We start from the raw sequence: 13,922 nt of genomic DNA, 5'->3' as shown, positions 1-13,922 counted from the left end.
CTGTGCATCATAGGACGCTTAGCTACCTCCCTGGCACCTACCCAGTAGCCTCCTCCCAGTTATGACAGCCAGAGCCCGGCCCAGTGGTTGAGCATCAATCTATGAACCAGGAGGTCACATTCAATTCCTGGTCAGGGCACATGCCTGGGTTGCAGGCTCGACCCCCCAGTAGGGGGCGTGCAGGAGGCAGCCGAGCAATCATTCTCTCTCATCATTGATGTTTCCATCTCTCTCTCCCTCTCCCTTCCTCTCTGGAATCAATCAAAAAATATATATATTAAAAAACTAAGAAGAAATGTCTTGGGACATTGCCAAATGCCCCCAACAGGACAGCCAGGATCTGACTGCCTGCCCTGCACCAGGGCGAAGTGGTGCCGTGTGCAAGAGCGGCCGGTGGGGCTTGCTCAGAGGGAGAGTCACGCCACAGAAAGGAGGGTGCAGCCCAGGCCCTGATGGCACCTCCAGGTGCCCCCGTCTAGCCTAACCTCGGTTTTCCGTGTTGAGACCTTCCTCGTGGTCATCAGGGCAGCTGGGAAGGATGGCCATGTCCTGGTTGTTACTGGGCTGTTTTCAGTCCTGTCAGGTGGATCTGATTCTTGCGCTTCGTGAAGGGCCTTCGTCAGAGTGGTTTGCGCCTGCAGCAGGACCCGCAGCACTGCTGTGAGGGGCCGGTGGAAGCTCTGAGGGTAATTCCATGGTAATTGTTGAGAGTTCTGGAATCAGACCTGGGCCAGCAAGTCTTTGGCCGGAGAGGAGATGGGCCCATCTGTATTTGGGCTTCACTGCTGCTCCCCACTCGTGAGGGCCAGCCCTGGCTGGTGGGGGGTGATCGGGTGGGTGACAGACAGAGCCCCACACACATCCAGGGGCACATCCACTGCCACGCCTCACTTCCCAGTGGCTTTTTAATATTTTCGTGACTCTTAATTTTTAAAAAATATTTTTATTAATTTCAGAGAGGAAGGGAGAGGAAGAGAGAGATAGAAACATCAATGATGAGAGCGAATCATTGATCAGCTGCCTCCTGCATGCCCCACACTGGGGATGGAGCCTGCAACCCAGGCATGTGCTCCTGACCGGAATCGAACCCGGGACCCTTCAGTCCGCAAGCCGACGCTCTATCCACTGAGCCAAACCAGCTAGGGCCTGACTTTTAATTTTTATTTCAAATCTACAGAAAAGTTGAAATAGTACAGTGAACACCCCTATCTCTGCCTTTTACCTCAATTCACCAATGTTAACATTTTGCAGTATTTGCTCACGCATTCTCTAGGCCAGGGGTTCTCAACCTGTGGGTCGCAACTCCTTTGGTGGTCGAACGACCCTTTCACAGGGGTCGCCTAAGACCATCCTGCATATCAGATATTTACATTACGATTCATAACAGTAGCAACATTACAGTTATGAAGTAGCAACGAAAATAATTTTATGGTTGGGTCACAACATGAGGAACTGTATTTAAAGGGCCAGAAGGTTGAGAACCACTGCTCTAGGCGCACTCACACACACACACACACACACACACACACTTGTTTTCCTGAGTCATTTGAGAGTAAGTTGCAAGCATTGAGGCATTTCCCCCTTAAATACTTCAGCCTGTATCTCTTAGGAACCAGGATACTTTGCAACATAATCACAGTGTAATCATCATACTCAACAATATAGTGTTGATACAATACTATTATCTAATAAGTACTCCTTATTCAATTTCCTGCAATTGCCCAATAATGGCCTTTAGGACTCCTTCCCCTCCCCCTCCTGGGGTCCCATCAAGGACCATTCCCTGTATTTGGTTGATATGCTGCTTTATCATCTTTTCTGATTGGCAGTAGTTTGGGGCTCTGGCTTCCTTTTTTTCTGTAAAGTAGATTTTCACTTTAATGTCCATTAAAATGGCTAGTGCATCTACACATTTCTGAACCAGAGGGGCTAAGATGGAGAGAAAGCATGGATTCCGATCCAGGCTCTGTCCCTTATCAGCTCTGTGGCCTTGAGCAGGTGATTACCTTCTCTTGAGCCTCTGTTGTTTCATCTTTAAAATGAGAATAATTCTTACCTCGCAAGCTTGTTGTGAGAACTCAAATTAAATGAGACAGTGTGCTGGACGTGACTGACATTGTGCCTGGCCTTGGAAGTGCTGTAGCAACAACAGTAATTATCATTGTTCTGCAGGCCGCCTGGCTTCACCGAGCAGGAAGGAGCTCTGGGTCAGGTTTGAATTGGGGTTGGCGACCTCAGGACAAATTCCTCATCCGAGCTCATCCCCTAAGAATGGTGCCACGTCCTGCAAACTCCTGGCTTGCAGGCCCAGGCCGTCATTAGACCTGTTTTTGTTTTGCTCGTGCTGCTGGAGGGTGCTGAGCCTGGCTCTGGACTGAGGAGGCTGAAACGTTTATTAATTAAGGCAGTTGCCCTGAGGCCCTAGAGTCCGGGAGGTTGCAGCTTAATTACTGAGAGCAGAACTTGTGGAAATTCTCTCTGGTGCCCCAGTTTTGATGTCGCTAGAGGACCTGAGGAGCCGCCCCATGTGGACTCCCAGCCAGAGCTGCAGCTCAGGCCTCAGTCCTGCGCCCCTCTTCCTGGCTCTGAGCTTATTTTTATCCATTCGCTTGTACACTGGAGAGCAGGACAGCATGGGGCTAAGAGCTCAGACAGCGCGGGTTTGACTCCTACCCCAGAACTAAGTAGGACACGCTAGGTGGATGGTCACAAGCAAGTTACTCTCTGCATCTCTGTCCTTACTTGTAAAACCTTATAGGGATGTTTGTTGTGAAGACTGAATGTGAAGACTGAACAGATTCACATAAGTGGAGGGTAAAGAACAAGGCCTGGCCTAGCCCTGGCTGGGTAGCTCAGTCGGTTAGAGCATTGTTGGGAAGGTTTCAGGTTCCATCCCCAGTCAGGGCTCATACAAGAGTCAAACAATGAATGCATGAATAAGTGGAACAACAAATCAATGATATTCTCTCTCTCTCTCTCTCCCTGCTTCCCTCCCTCTCCCCCTTCCTCTCTCTCTCAAACCCTTATGTCAATAAAATAATAAAATAAACTTATTAAAAGTTAGTTTAAAAACAAAAACAAAAACAAGGCCTGGCTAATAGTAAGCTAGAAAATGTCAGCTATTTCTTTAAAGCGCTGATCACAGCCAGAGGTGACTTTGCCTCTTAGGGGACATATGACAGCATCTTGGAGACATTCTTGTTTGTGTCCATGTAAGAACGTCCAAACCTGTAAAGAATTTTTATAAAAAATGTATTTAAGCCAAACAGAGGATATGCCTGGAAGCAAGATCTCAACAGACTGAGAAAAATGCTTCCTAGCCCAGGCCACCTTGGCTCAGTGGTTGGAGCATTGGCCCACGGACCAAAGGGTCACGGGTTCGATTCCCAGCCAAGGGCGCGTTGCAGGTTCGTTCCAGCCCCTGTGGGGGCACATGTGGGAGGCAACCAATCAATGTGTCTCTCTCACATCGATGTTTTTCTCTTTCTCCCCCTCCTCTACGTCCCTTCCCTTCTCTAAAAAAAAGAAAAAGAAAAATGCTTCCTAAATGGCAGTTTCTTTTATGCTTTTGGAACTAAGGAGGGAAGATTGCATGGAGGTGTGAGAAAGCAAGTGGGGATGGGGTTACAGGAGAGTTAACAAGACGTGTTCTCACCCTGGCCAGGTAGCTCAGTTGTTTGGAGCATCATCCCGATATGCAGGGTTGTGGATTCGATCCCTGGTCAGGGCACATAAGTGAATTAATCAAGGATGCATCCATAGGTGGAACAACAAAGCGAGGTTTCTCTCTCCCTCTCTAAATCAATAAAAAAAAATTTTTTTTTAAAGATTATGTGTTCTCTTAAAGATGGCTTAGCCTAGGTGTACAGAAACAATAGACAGGGCTTGCTTGAGGCAAAGATAAAGCTTTCACTGAAGGAGTTATATGCCTGCGGCTTAACTTCCCACCATGACCTGTCCATTTAGAATTGATGATCAGCCTCTCTGTGAGGCTCTTTTCTGTGGCACCCCTTTTCGGCCACAGTTGTCACACATGAGCGGGGCTGCTATTGGCACCAACATCATGCACTGTTTAATGTTAGGAATATGTTCTGCATCGTTAGGCGATTTCGTTGTGCGAATATCAAAGTGCACTTACAGAAACCGAGGTGGTACAGCCTTCTACACACCCAGGCTCTGTAGGAGAAGAAAGGTAATTTTTCCTCTACCCTTCTGGGTTCTTGGCTGAGACATCCCTGTAAATAAAGTCAGATTAACAGGAGAAAAACAGACAACTTTAATAACGTGTATTTCCTGTATACATGGGAGAGACCCAGGAAGGCTGAGTAACTCAACGCAAATGGTGGAAGCCATCACCTCAAATACCATCTTCAGCGGAAGATGAAAGAAGGGGCGGGGGGCGTGGGGAGTCCGTTGTGGGCAGTTCCAGGAGAAGCACAGTAAACCGGGGTAAGGTTGCGATGCCGATTTAAGTTCCGCACTAAGAGTTTCTGGAGGCAAGGTCATCCCCAGTTCCTGGTACAGATGGAGACTCCCTTACACCTGCAAATGCATTTTATAAAGAGGAGCTTCTACTTCTAAAGGGTGTCCCAAAATTCACGCAAGAATTAATTTTGATAGAAAACACAGGTTTATAATTAAAAATTGTAAATTTTTTATTGATTCATAAAGTATACAGTATAGGGTTATGTACGGAATAGCACATCGGGTAAATGGCCTCCACGGCTTTGCTGGCACATACGCAAAGCCGTGGTCTTCATTGGTCTTCATTGTCCCTGCTCCCGGGCCATAATTGGTACTTGGTAATGCTTATCAAATTGAAGGGATTGAAATCAAAGGGCAACAGATATTAGAATCTGATTCAATAAACCAAGTAAAATTAGACTTTTATTTTTTGTTGTTGTTGTTAATGCTCACGCAAAATTCAAATCTTGCGTGAATTTTGGGACACCCTATACATGAGCTTCTCCCTGTTCCTGTTTCTTAAAGCTAACCAGCCTAAATAGTCCTCGCGCCAAACAGACACATTTGGAGGTGACACGCTCTTCCCCCACAGCTCCTGGGCTGCGAGCTGGACAGCATGTCACTGTACTGAGTTCTCTAGGCTTTTGTAACACAGTGGCATTTGTGTAATTACAAGGACTGTGATTCACTAGACAGCTGGAATAGTTTAGCTCTATTATACTCTTGTGGGACCACTGTTGTATATGGGTCTGTCACTGACTGAAACATGACTGTGTGAGGTAGGGCCTGGGGTGCTGCTCAATATCCTACCTATACAATAGTCAGTGATCCGGTCCAAAGTGTTCGTAGTGCCCAAGGCCGAGAAACCAGCGATCCGGGCCAGCAGGTAGAAAACATGGAAGGGAGTCCTGTCCCCGCCCCTCCCCCCGTAGCTCTTCACCCCTTAGCATTCCTTTGAGCTAGTTGGGAGCTGATGGGAGAACTGGGAAGGAAGGGGAGAAAAGGAAGCTGGGGTATTTTACACCTTTGAATTCTTATTTTTGTTTAATTTGACCCCCATCCTGCAATGAAAATGTCATTTACTTACATTGTCGTTGTTGCCATCACTAGTAATAGTGACTAATATTTATTGGGTGTCCCAGGCACTATGCCCAGTGCTTTCTTTACTTGTTATCCCACTTAATTTTCAGCCAGCACTTGAGGCAGGTGTCATTGATGCCCCCATTCTATAGATAAGGAGACTGAGGCTTAGAGATGGGAAGGCTCTAAGCTGTCTAAAGTTTAACTCCTGGTCTCTCCCCAACACTGCTCCACTGTGTCTCCCCCTTCTTGGTTGATAGGAACCCCCACCTTCAGTTGCTCAGCCCACACACCTGGGAGTCACCATCACACCTCCCTCCTCTCACACTCCACACTGTGCCCCCGGCCTTCCTGACGTCCTGTGCACTCCGGCCCCACTGCCACCGCCTGCCTTTTGCCTGAATTTCTACCACGGCCTCCTTACTGGTCTCCCACTTCTGCTCTCACCCCTCAGTCTCTTCTCCATTTTCACGTTGGGGTGGTCAGACCAGGCCACAGTGGCTGCCCTTTCTTAGAGGTCAAGGTCGGGTTCTCACAGAGGCCTCCTGGCCTCCTGGCCTCCTGCCCTGTCCCCTTACTCGCTTCCCTCACTGCCTCCTGCTTCCCCCACGGCCTTTCTTGCTGCTCCCTGAACACACCCCAATCCCCCACCGGGGCTCCACCCAGCTCTGCTCCAGGATTCCCACAGCACGCTCCCTCACCTCCTTCATGGCTTTGCTCAGGGAGGCCCAACCCGACCGCCCACACTCCTGTTTCCCCTCCCCCGGCTCGGTTTTTAATCATTTACCCATTGTTATTTTTTATTTGTTTGTATGTAGGGATTTTTGACTGTTTCTTTTTTTGCTGATGTATCCCAATACACATAGTAGGTGCTCAATAAACTTACTGATTGAATAAAGAAATGAATGCGTTCCCTAGGCCACACAGCTGGTAAGTGGCATTGCCAGGATGCCACTTCTTCACGTTCACTTAGGTCGCCCCTTCTTCCGAAATATGCCCCCCAACCCCCTCCACTCATCCAGTGCGCTGTGTCTCCCAGAAGTGCCCTAGGATCTGGTTGGTCCCCACATTTGACTCTGTCCCGCAGATAGTCACAGTGATACGGTTCCACCTGCCAAAGTGTCCCCTTCCCTGTCCCTCCCAGCCCAAGCCCAGCTCTCACCTGGCCCAGGGGGCTGTCCCCTCCAGCTCTGCTCCAGGCTCTGGTCCGCGCCACACCTTGCTGGTCTTATAAAGTCAGAGTCTCCCTGACTCCCCACTGTCGAGCACCTCTCCCCACCTCTCAGAGACCCCCCCCACCCCACCACCCCGCCGTCCAGCGCCAGCTCTCGAGGCCTCAGCCACACCTTCCTCCAGTTCTCCCAAGGCCCGGTCTCTTCCTGCTGCAGGACAGTGACACGTGCCCCGGAGCACAGAAGTGGCCCCCAACCCAGCTCCCCCTCAGAAGTTTGTGTCATTTATCAGTGTCTGAGGAGGCACCTCCGGGTGTGACTTGATTAACATCCGTCTGCCCCACTCCCTGGGAGCCACTCCTCCCAGTGGATCATAACTGCTTTGCTCACCTGTGTATCTTCGTGCCCAGCACAGGGCCTGGCCGTTAAAGATGCTCAGTAATTGTTTGTTCGGAGAATGTCTGTTCCCTGTGCCTGTCATGCCCTTGCCCTTCTTCTCTACCAGCAAACTCCTATTCATCCTTCAAGACCCAGCTCCGTGTCTTCTCCCCAGAGCTCTTTGCAGGTAGTCCCTCCTCCTCTGTGTCCTCGCAGAGCTTTGCACATGCCCTTACTCTGCCACTTCTCACACTGGGTCCAGGTCTTTTCCTCCTGCCTCACAGCTGCTCGGGGAGGCACTGGCACAGCAGCTGGCGCGCTGGATGTTGTGTCTTAACCTGCTGTACCTTTTAGGCTGGTTATCCGTATTGTTTGTATTGTTTTTTGTTCACCTTGTGTAGTTCGGTTTCCTCGGTCATTTGGTCCCCCCCGGGAAGGCAGGCTCAGTGTCATAGCCCCGCTCTGCATCCCGCTCTTAGGGCTGACGCGGGGCTGCGGACACAAATCCTTCCTGCATCCATGCCGGGTCTACTTCAGGTTGTGGGGCCCTGGGCAGTTGGAGAGCGCTGTGACTTCCTTTTTCTCATTCCAGTCCAGCCATATAGCTTGTGGGACCAAAAAATATTAGGAATTTCAAGACAGGGACAGCAGAGCTTAAACCCAAGGTGAGGCCCTTCTAACTGCCCAGGCCTCATGCCCACGAAGCCAGCCCTGATTGGGTGTACCCGAGTGAGGACATGGTAGAGGTCCTGTTTTCCTTTCCACAAATGGCAAAATGCAGGGCCCACGGGGCAGTGACCGACCTCAGGCTGCACAGCTCAGCAGCGACAGAGCAGAGCTGAAAGCAGAACCCAGCCCCCGAGCATGGCTCCTGCCTTCCACTGGCTCTGGGGTCCTCAGGCTCCGGGCCCTGCTGTCCTGCTCTGTAAATTGGGAACACATAAAATGGGGTGTAGAACAGCGGGACAGTCCCACCAGGAACACCATGCCTTTGCTGCCTTCCCCTTAAAATCACGAACACCAAGCTCCTCTCTGCTCCTTGGAAGGGCTGAGCCCTGTAGACCAAGCATGTCAAACTCGTGGCCCGAGGGTCCCATGCGGCCCACAATGAATATTTTTGCGGCCCAGCCAATATAACAGTATGTAAGAAACGTTTTAATAAAAATTTCGTCACTTAATTTTTACAATATCCTGTTATACATAATTATTAATGATGAACTACACTGTTCGCTAATGACTGATTACTATAATCGTGTTGCATTGCACCATTTCTCTCCACTAATACTAGCAGCAAATATTTTAGCAGTCGATTGCCACGTCATTAGTCTTGTACTGACGTGTTTGGTGTGAGCAACAGGAAATATTTTGCTTTCAGAGAATAAGAAAAATAGGTTTATTTGCATTACACTTATTAATTTGTGCAATTATTCAGTGTCTGGTAAGTTAATGTTCAAGAAAAAATATTAATTTTATTGAAATGTTCTATTATTTTATGTTAACGATGACTCATTTATTTCAGCCTTTGTATTCAGCATGTCTCTATCAAAATAAACCTACGTTTCTATGAAGATGGAAGCTTTTCTTTTTCTGTGGCCCACATACACTTCAACCTTGTTTATTTGGCCCGTGTCAGCCTTTGAGTTTGACATGCTTGCTGTAGACAGGAGGAGGCTAATGGCTGTTGTGGTCGGTGAAGAAAGGAAAGCCCCTCAGAAGTGGGGGAAGGTGTCTCTTTTCATCTCGTTTTGAAGGAATGTGGGGACGTGGGTGAAAGTTCCCCAGGGCCCTTGGTATTTGGGTGCTTTGATATCCAGAGGAGTAAAAGCAATTAGTTGCTATAAATGTCTGTTCCCACAGCGGAGTCTGAGGGGGATGGCTCCTCCATCCCAGGGCCATCGGTAGTTGAAGGGATACACAGAACAGAGACCCAGAGGGCAGAGACATGTCTACCTGTAGGGGCGGCTTCTGAAATCTCACTTTCTACGGAAAACACGTTTCCCTCGGCCCCTCGGGTGAGCGAGCAGCTTTCTTTGCAGAAATCGTGGAAGACACAGGGTTTCAAAGCTCCCTTGGTCCTGTACCTGCCCTTGGAACAGGTTTCTCAAAGTGTCATCCTCGGACCCCTGTCCTCACTGCAGGGCTGAGCCGGGAGGCCACCTTGAACCCCGGTGCTGAGGTCTGTGCGCCACAGCGGAGGAGGTGACCAGGTGGCGGCCCGAGGGCAAGTCTCCCGGGTGACCCCTGCCTGTCCCCTTGTGTCTCCCACCTGTTGGCCTCGGTCCCTGCTTCTGTTAATAACCTGCAAAGGGCCTGGGCGATGAGTGGAGTGTGGGAGACAAAAGACAAGAAGACCGTGTTCTCTGATTCCTGGAAGAGGTGTGTTTGGCACACGCGGTTTTGTGGCCAGGCGAGTAGGTTGTAAGTTATCTGCAACTGTGTTGTGTGTGTGTTTATGCTTCCATATACCAAGCACTGACACAATGCACGCCGGGCACAGAGGAGGGGGAGCGCCCAGGTGCCTGTGCCCGACTCAGGTTCGGTTTGGAGGGTGCACCTTCGTGTGCGGGTGTGGGACTTGCCGGTCAGCTGCCCTGGAGTGACTCACTGTGGTCCCAGCACAGCTTCAGTTGGACTTGGTGACTAACTCAGGGGGAGGAGGGTGTGTGCTGACCTGCTTTAGTGGGAAATGACAGCGCGCACAGCCGCAGTCAGCACCTCATCCCAGAGGTGTTGGTGCAGGCCCCTGGGCTGGCCAGACACACAGGTATTTCTGGACTGCGGCAGAGCCGTTGCCATGAGCTTCCCGCTCTCGGCCCGGTATCTGTCAGCAAGGGCGTGTGCTCCAGGTTGGACTCCGACAGGCAGCCGTTGGGCCCTCCTGGCTCCTCCCATGACCTATGTTGTTTCCACAGGGCCGCACCTTCCTATTTCTCCCGGCCGCAGCCCGCCCGCCTCAGCTGAGCGCCTGTTTGCCTGAAGTTAATTTCCAGAAGCAGGTAAGGACCCAGGGGAAGGATGTCTGGGGACGTGGCTTTAGATCAGTGTTGGGAGGGCCCTTGGGTTCAGGCTCAAGGCTGAGCGCGAAGTGAGTGCATCTCATTTCCCTTCTCCACTGTCCCTAGTAATGCTCATTCCTTCAGAGGGTGATTCCTGAGGTGAGTGTGTGGCTCTGCTGGTTACTGTCAGGCTGTTAACCTGTGTAGTTTCTAAAGTGATATTTTATAGAAGCTCTATGAATAGCACAATTACATTGTTTTATATTTGTATGCAAATGTAAATTTCAAATGTGAGCATTTAAAATATATCACTTTTTTAAATTTTTTAAATTTTTTAATATATTTTTATTGATTTCATAGAGGAAGGGAGAGGGAGAGAGAGAGAGAAACATCAATGATGAGAGAGAATGATTGATCGGCTGCCTCCTGTATGCCCCCTACTGGGGATCGAGCCCACAACCCAGGCATGTGCCCTTGACTGGAATCGAACCAGGGAACCTTCAGTCAGCAGGCCAGCACTCTATCCACTGAGCCAGACCGGGTAGGGCTATTTTTTATTTTTTTTATTGAATCTATTGGGGTGACACTGGTTAACAAAATTATACAGATTTCAGGTGCACAATTCTGCTACGCATCGCCTGTACACTGTATTGTGTGTTCACCACACCAGGTCAAGTTAATATATCATCTTTTTTAATGGACAGAAGACAAGTGTTGGGACCCATGGAGCAGGGGTGGCTTGTGTATCTAAAGGAGCCCCTGCTGTCTGGCCCGGCCTGAGGTTATCCAGGATTCTCCAAGCAGGGACAAGATCACCCCGGGTATAAATGTTTATTTCAATGCATATAAATGTGTTCAGGCAGCATTAGCCTCACTTTATAAATACAAATGAGTGCAAGCAGCTGTGTTTGTATTCAGGGCCACGCCTGCTTGTCAGAGAACAGCAGCTTTCAGAGCAGGTTATCAGGATGGGTCTGACTGCTGCAAGCACCATCCAGCAGCCCGGCTCACTCGGACCCTCAGCACCATCTCCCGATTCCTCTAAAGCAGTGGTTCTCAACCTTCCTGATGCCACGACCCTTTAATACAGTTCCTCATGTTGTGGTGACCCCCAATTTCATTGTTACAAATTGAACATAATTAAAGCATAGTGATTAATCACAAAAACAATATGTAATTATATATGTTTTCCGATGGTCTTAGGCGACCTCCAAAGGGGTCTCGACTCACAGGTTGAGAACCGCTGCTCTAAAGAGCGGTCAGCTGCTTCGAAGACTAAGTCCCTGCAGAGACTGGGCCGGATGTCTCCCAGGAGCACAATGTGGCCTCTCAGGCCACGGCCTCCATTTGTCACTTCGCATCCTTCCCTGTGACTGTGAGCCCTTCCTCATTGTCCGTTACCAGCCAACCCTTCCTTCAACAGAGATGCGGGCTTAGAACCAACAGGAGTGTGTGTGTTGGGGGAGGGGGGGTTAGGGGCATGAATATGCCTGTGTGTCTGCAACAAATGTGTGTACCTCAGTTTCTGTTCATTGCGTTTGTCCCAATCAGATGTAATTTTCTGGAATCACCGACACTTTTACCTATGGCTTGATATATAGCCTCAGGCTGCTCCCTCACTATTTATGTGGGTAGTTAATAGTTGTTTATTTCCATTTCTATTCTTTAGCTCATCTATGCCTTCCCTAGTGTGCTTCCAGAATGTTATATCTCCAAGAGAGGGAGCAAGTCTGTCTCTGATTGGGCAGTTAGCAGAGATTTTCTTAGGATTTAGAATGGAAATGCTACCATGTTAGGTGAGGGGGTGTTTATGGGGCTAGCCGGGAAACCGTAAGTGAGAAGCACCATTACATGTGGCCCTCATGGCTGAGTCACAGAATGAATAATTGGTATCTAAATTAGTTGCAGTTTGGACTTATGTGATTTAAACACATTTTAATGGAGACAAGTTCCTGATCTCTACAGGGGAGAATAAGAGTTCCAGATGAAGTTAATCTGATGTTTGTCAGAATGTGATGACAATTTAACAGCGTGTTTGCGTAGACAGGCACCAAATCCAAACATACTTTAACATCCTTGCAGCGTACCAGCGACTGCAATGTCTGTTGTTTGGGTTATTATGACCTGCTCTCTTCAATTATTCATTTTCTTCTCCCTGACACCCTTGCTGCAGATTCTATTTGGAAATTATTTAAATGAGTTGTGAAGGCCTAGGCTGCTTAGATGGGATCGTGAAGGGTGGAAATGTGTGCTCATTGGCCACCTTCTGCCCCAGATCCAGCCCTGGGTGTGCCCTCTGTCAGGAGGCAGGGCGGGATCAGCTCATACGAGAGCTGGAAGAATCCTGGAAGATCGTAACTTTTAGAAATAACAGGAATCTTCTTTCCCCAAAGCAAGAAGAAACGGTAAGAACCAGTCTCTGCCAGGGAAGTGTGCTGACTTGGGAGTAACCTGGCCCCAAAGACGTATTCAAGTACCCAAGACACCCTGTGAGGCCCCCACTTAGATCACTGCATGAGTGTGGGAGGTCCCTTGGGACAGGCCACAATGGTGGAAGATGATGGAACACCCATCTATCTGTATGTAGGAGTGCAGGACAGAGCAAAATTCTGAAAAATAAAATCTCTCTCCCTCTCTCTCTTTCCCCCCACCTCTCTCTCTCTCCCCCCACCTCTCTCTCTCTCTCTCTCTCACACACACACACACACACACACACACACACACACAGACATTCCTGTTGGTTCTGAGCCTGCATCTCTGTTGGAAGAAGTGTGGCTGTCAGGAAGGACAGTGAGGAAGGGACTCCCCCGCTGTGAAGCCAGGACCCCTAGCTCCTGGGATGTGCAGCATCTAGAAGAACTGCCCCTGAATGAACAACTGGATCTTGCTCTGGGGCCTGGCACTGGGTAGGATCAGAGTGTGGGCATGAGCTTGGTGGGCCTGTTGGTTTGGGAACAGGGCTTGTGGCACTGGAACACTGGTTCTTTTGTGTGTGGCGACATCTAGTGGTCAGTCACATGTCTTCCACACTGTCTTTCACAAGGAGAGAGCAAACTGACCATATTAGCCCTGGGGACACGGGACAGGATTGGGAGATTTAATCCTGAAAGCCTCGCTCCCAGTTTGGAGGAACTTGGAGCATTTCAGATGTCCTCTGGAGAACACGGCAGGCCACAGCACGCCAGCTGCTCAGGAGCAAGAGTCCTCGGGGAAAGCTCAGCCTGGTTCTGGAGGCTGGATTGGTTCTTGGGCCTCTTTCAACACGACATTTGGCCCTAAATTGGTGTGGATGTTAGAGGGATGGGGAAGCTTAGACACCGCAGGCTGGTCTCCATACTGCATTCAGCCACTGGGCCATGTTCTTTAAGCTCCTCCAGGCACGGTGCTGGTGCTGGGCACAGGAGGACAGGGTGAGTGAAGCACACGTGTCCTGGCCTTCCGGTCAGGCTGGGAAGAGACACAAGCAAATGCTCCAACAAGTGCTTTCAGAAAATTGGGACAAGCCAGGGCTACGTGGCTGTAAGGGCTGGGGGTGGTGTGCAGACCCTGCTTTGGCTGTGCTGCCAGGAAAGGCTTCCTGGGAAGGCGGCTTTGAGTGAGACGAAGGATGAAAGGAATCCAGTGGAGGCCCAGGGGGCACCCGGTGCAAAGGCTGCTGGGGAAAAGGGCTTCTTGGCATGTTCTAGAACCAGACTGGGGCCAGGAAGGCAGAGCGGCAAGGGGAGAGAGGGAAGGGGCAGGGCCGACTGTGCAGGCCTCCTGGGGTTCTGGCAAAGGCTGTGGTGTCGGGGAGTGGTGTCATCTGTTCTGGCTTTCTTCTAAAGATCCTTGC

General features: G+C 49.8%; 1 protein-coding gene across 1 annotated transcript in view; it reads left to right on the top strand.

The window, feature by feature from the left end:
• The window catches only part of CTNNBIP1 (catenin beta interacting protein 1), a 51,020-nt gene that overhangs the window by 16,093 nt on the left and 21,005 nt on the right, over nucleotides 1-13,922 (top strand). Inside the window, exon 2 of the mRNA XM_070404039.1 lies at nucleotides 10,007-10,090. The gene's annotated coding sequence lies outside the window, so the exon portion shown is untranslated. The remainder of the gene's footprint in view (nucleotides 1-10,006; nucleotides 10,091-13,922) is intronic.

The sequence above is a fragment of the Myotis yumanensis genome, unplaced genomic scaffold (assembly GCF_028538775.1).
Source record: "Myotis yumanensis isolate MYYU_CA2020_CCGP unplaced genomic scaffold, mMyoYum1.0.hap1 SCAF_2, whole genome shotgun sequence".
Classification (NCBI taxonomy): Eukaryota; Metazoa; Chordata; class Mammalia; order Chiroptera; family Vespertilionidae; genus Myotis; species Myotis yumanensis.
The sequence above is the reverse complement of the archived record's forward strand: the minus strand, read 5'-3'. Positions and strand labels throughout refer to the sequence as shown.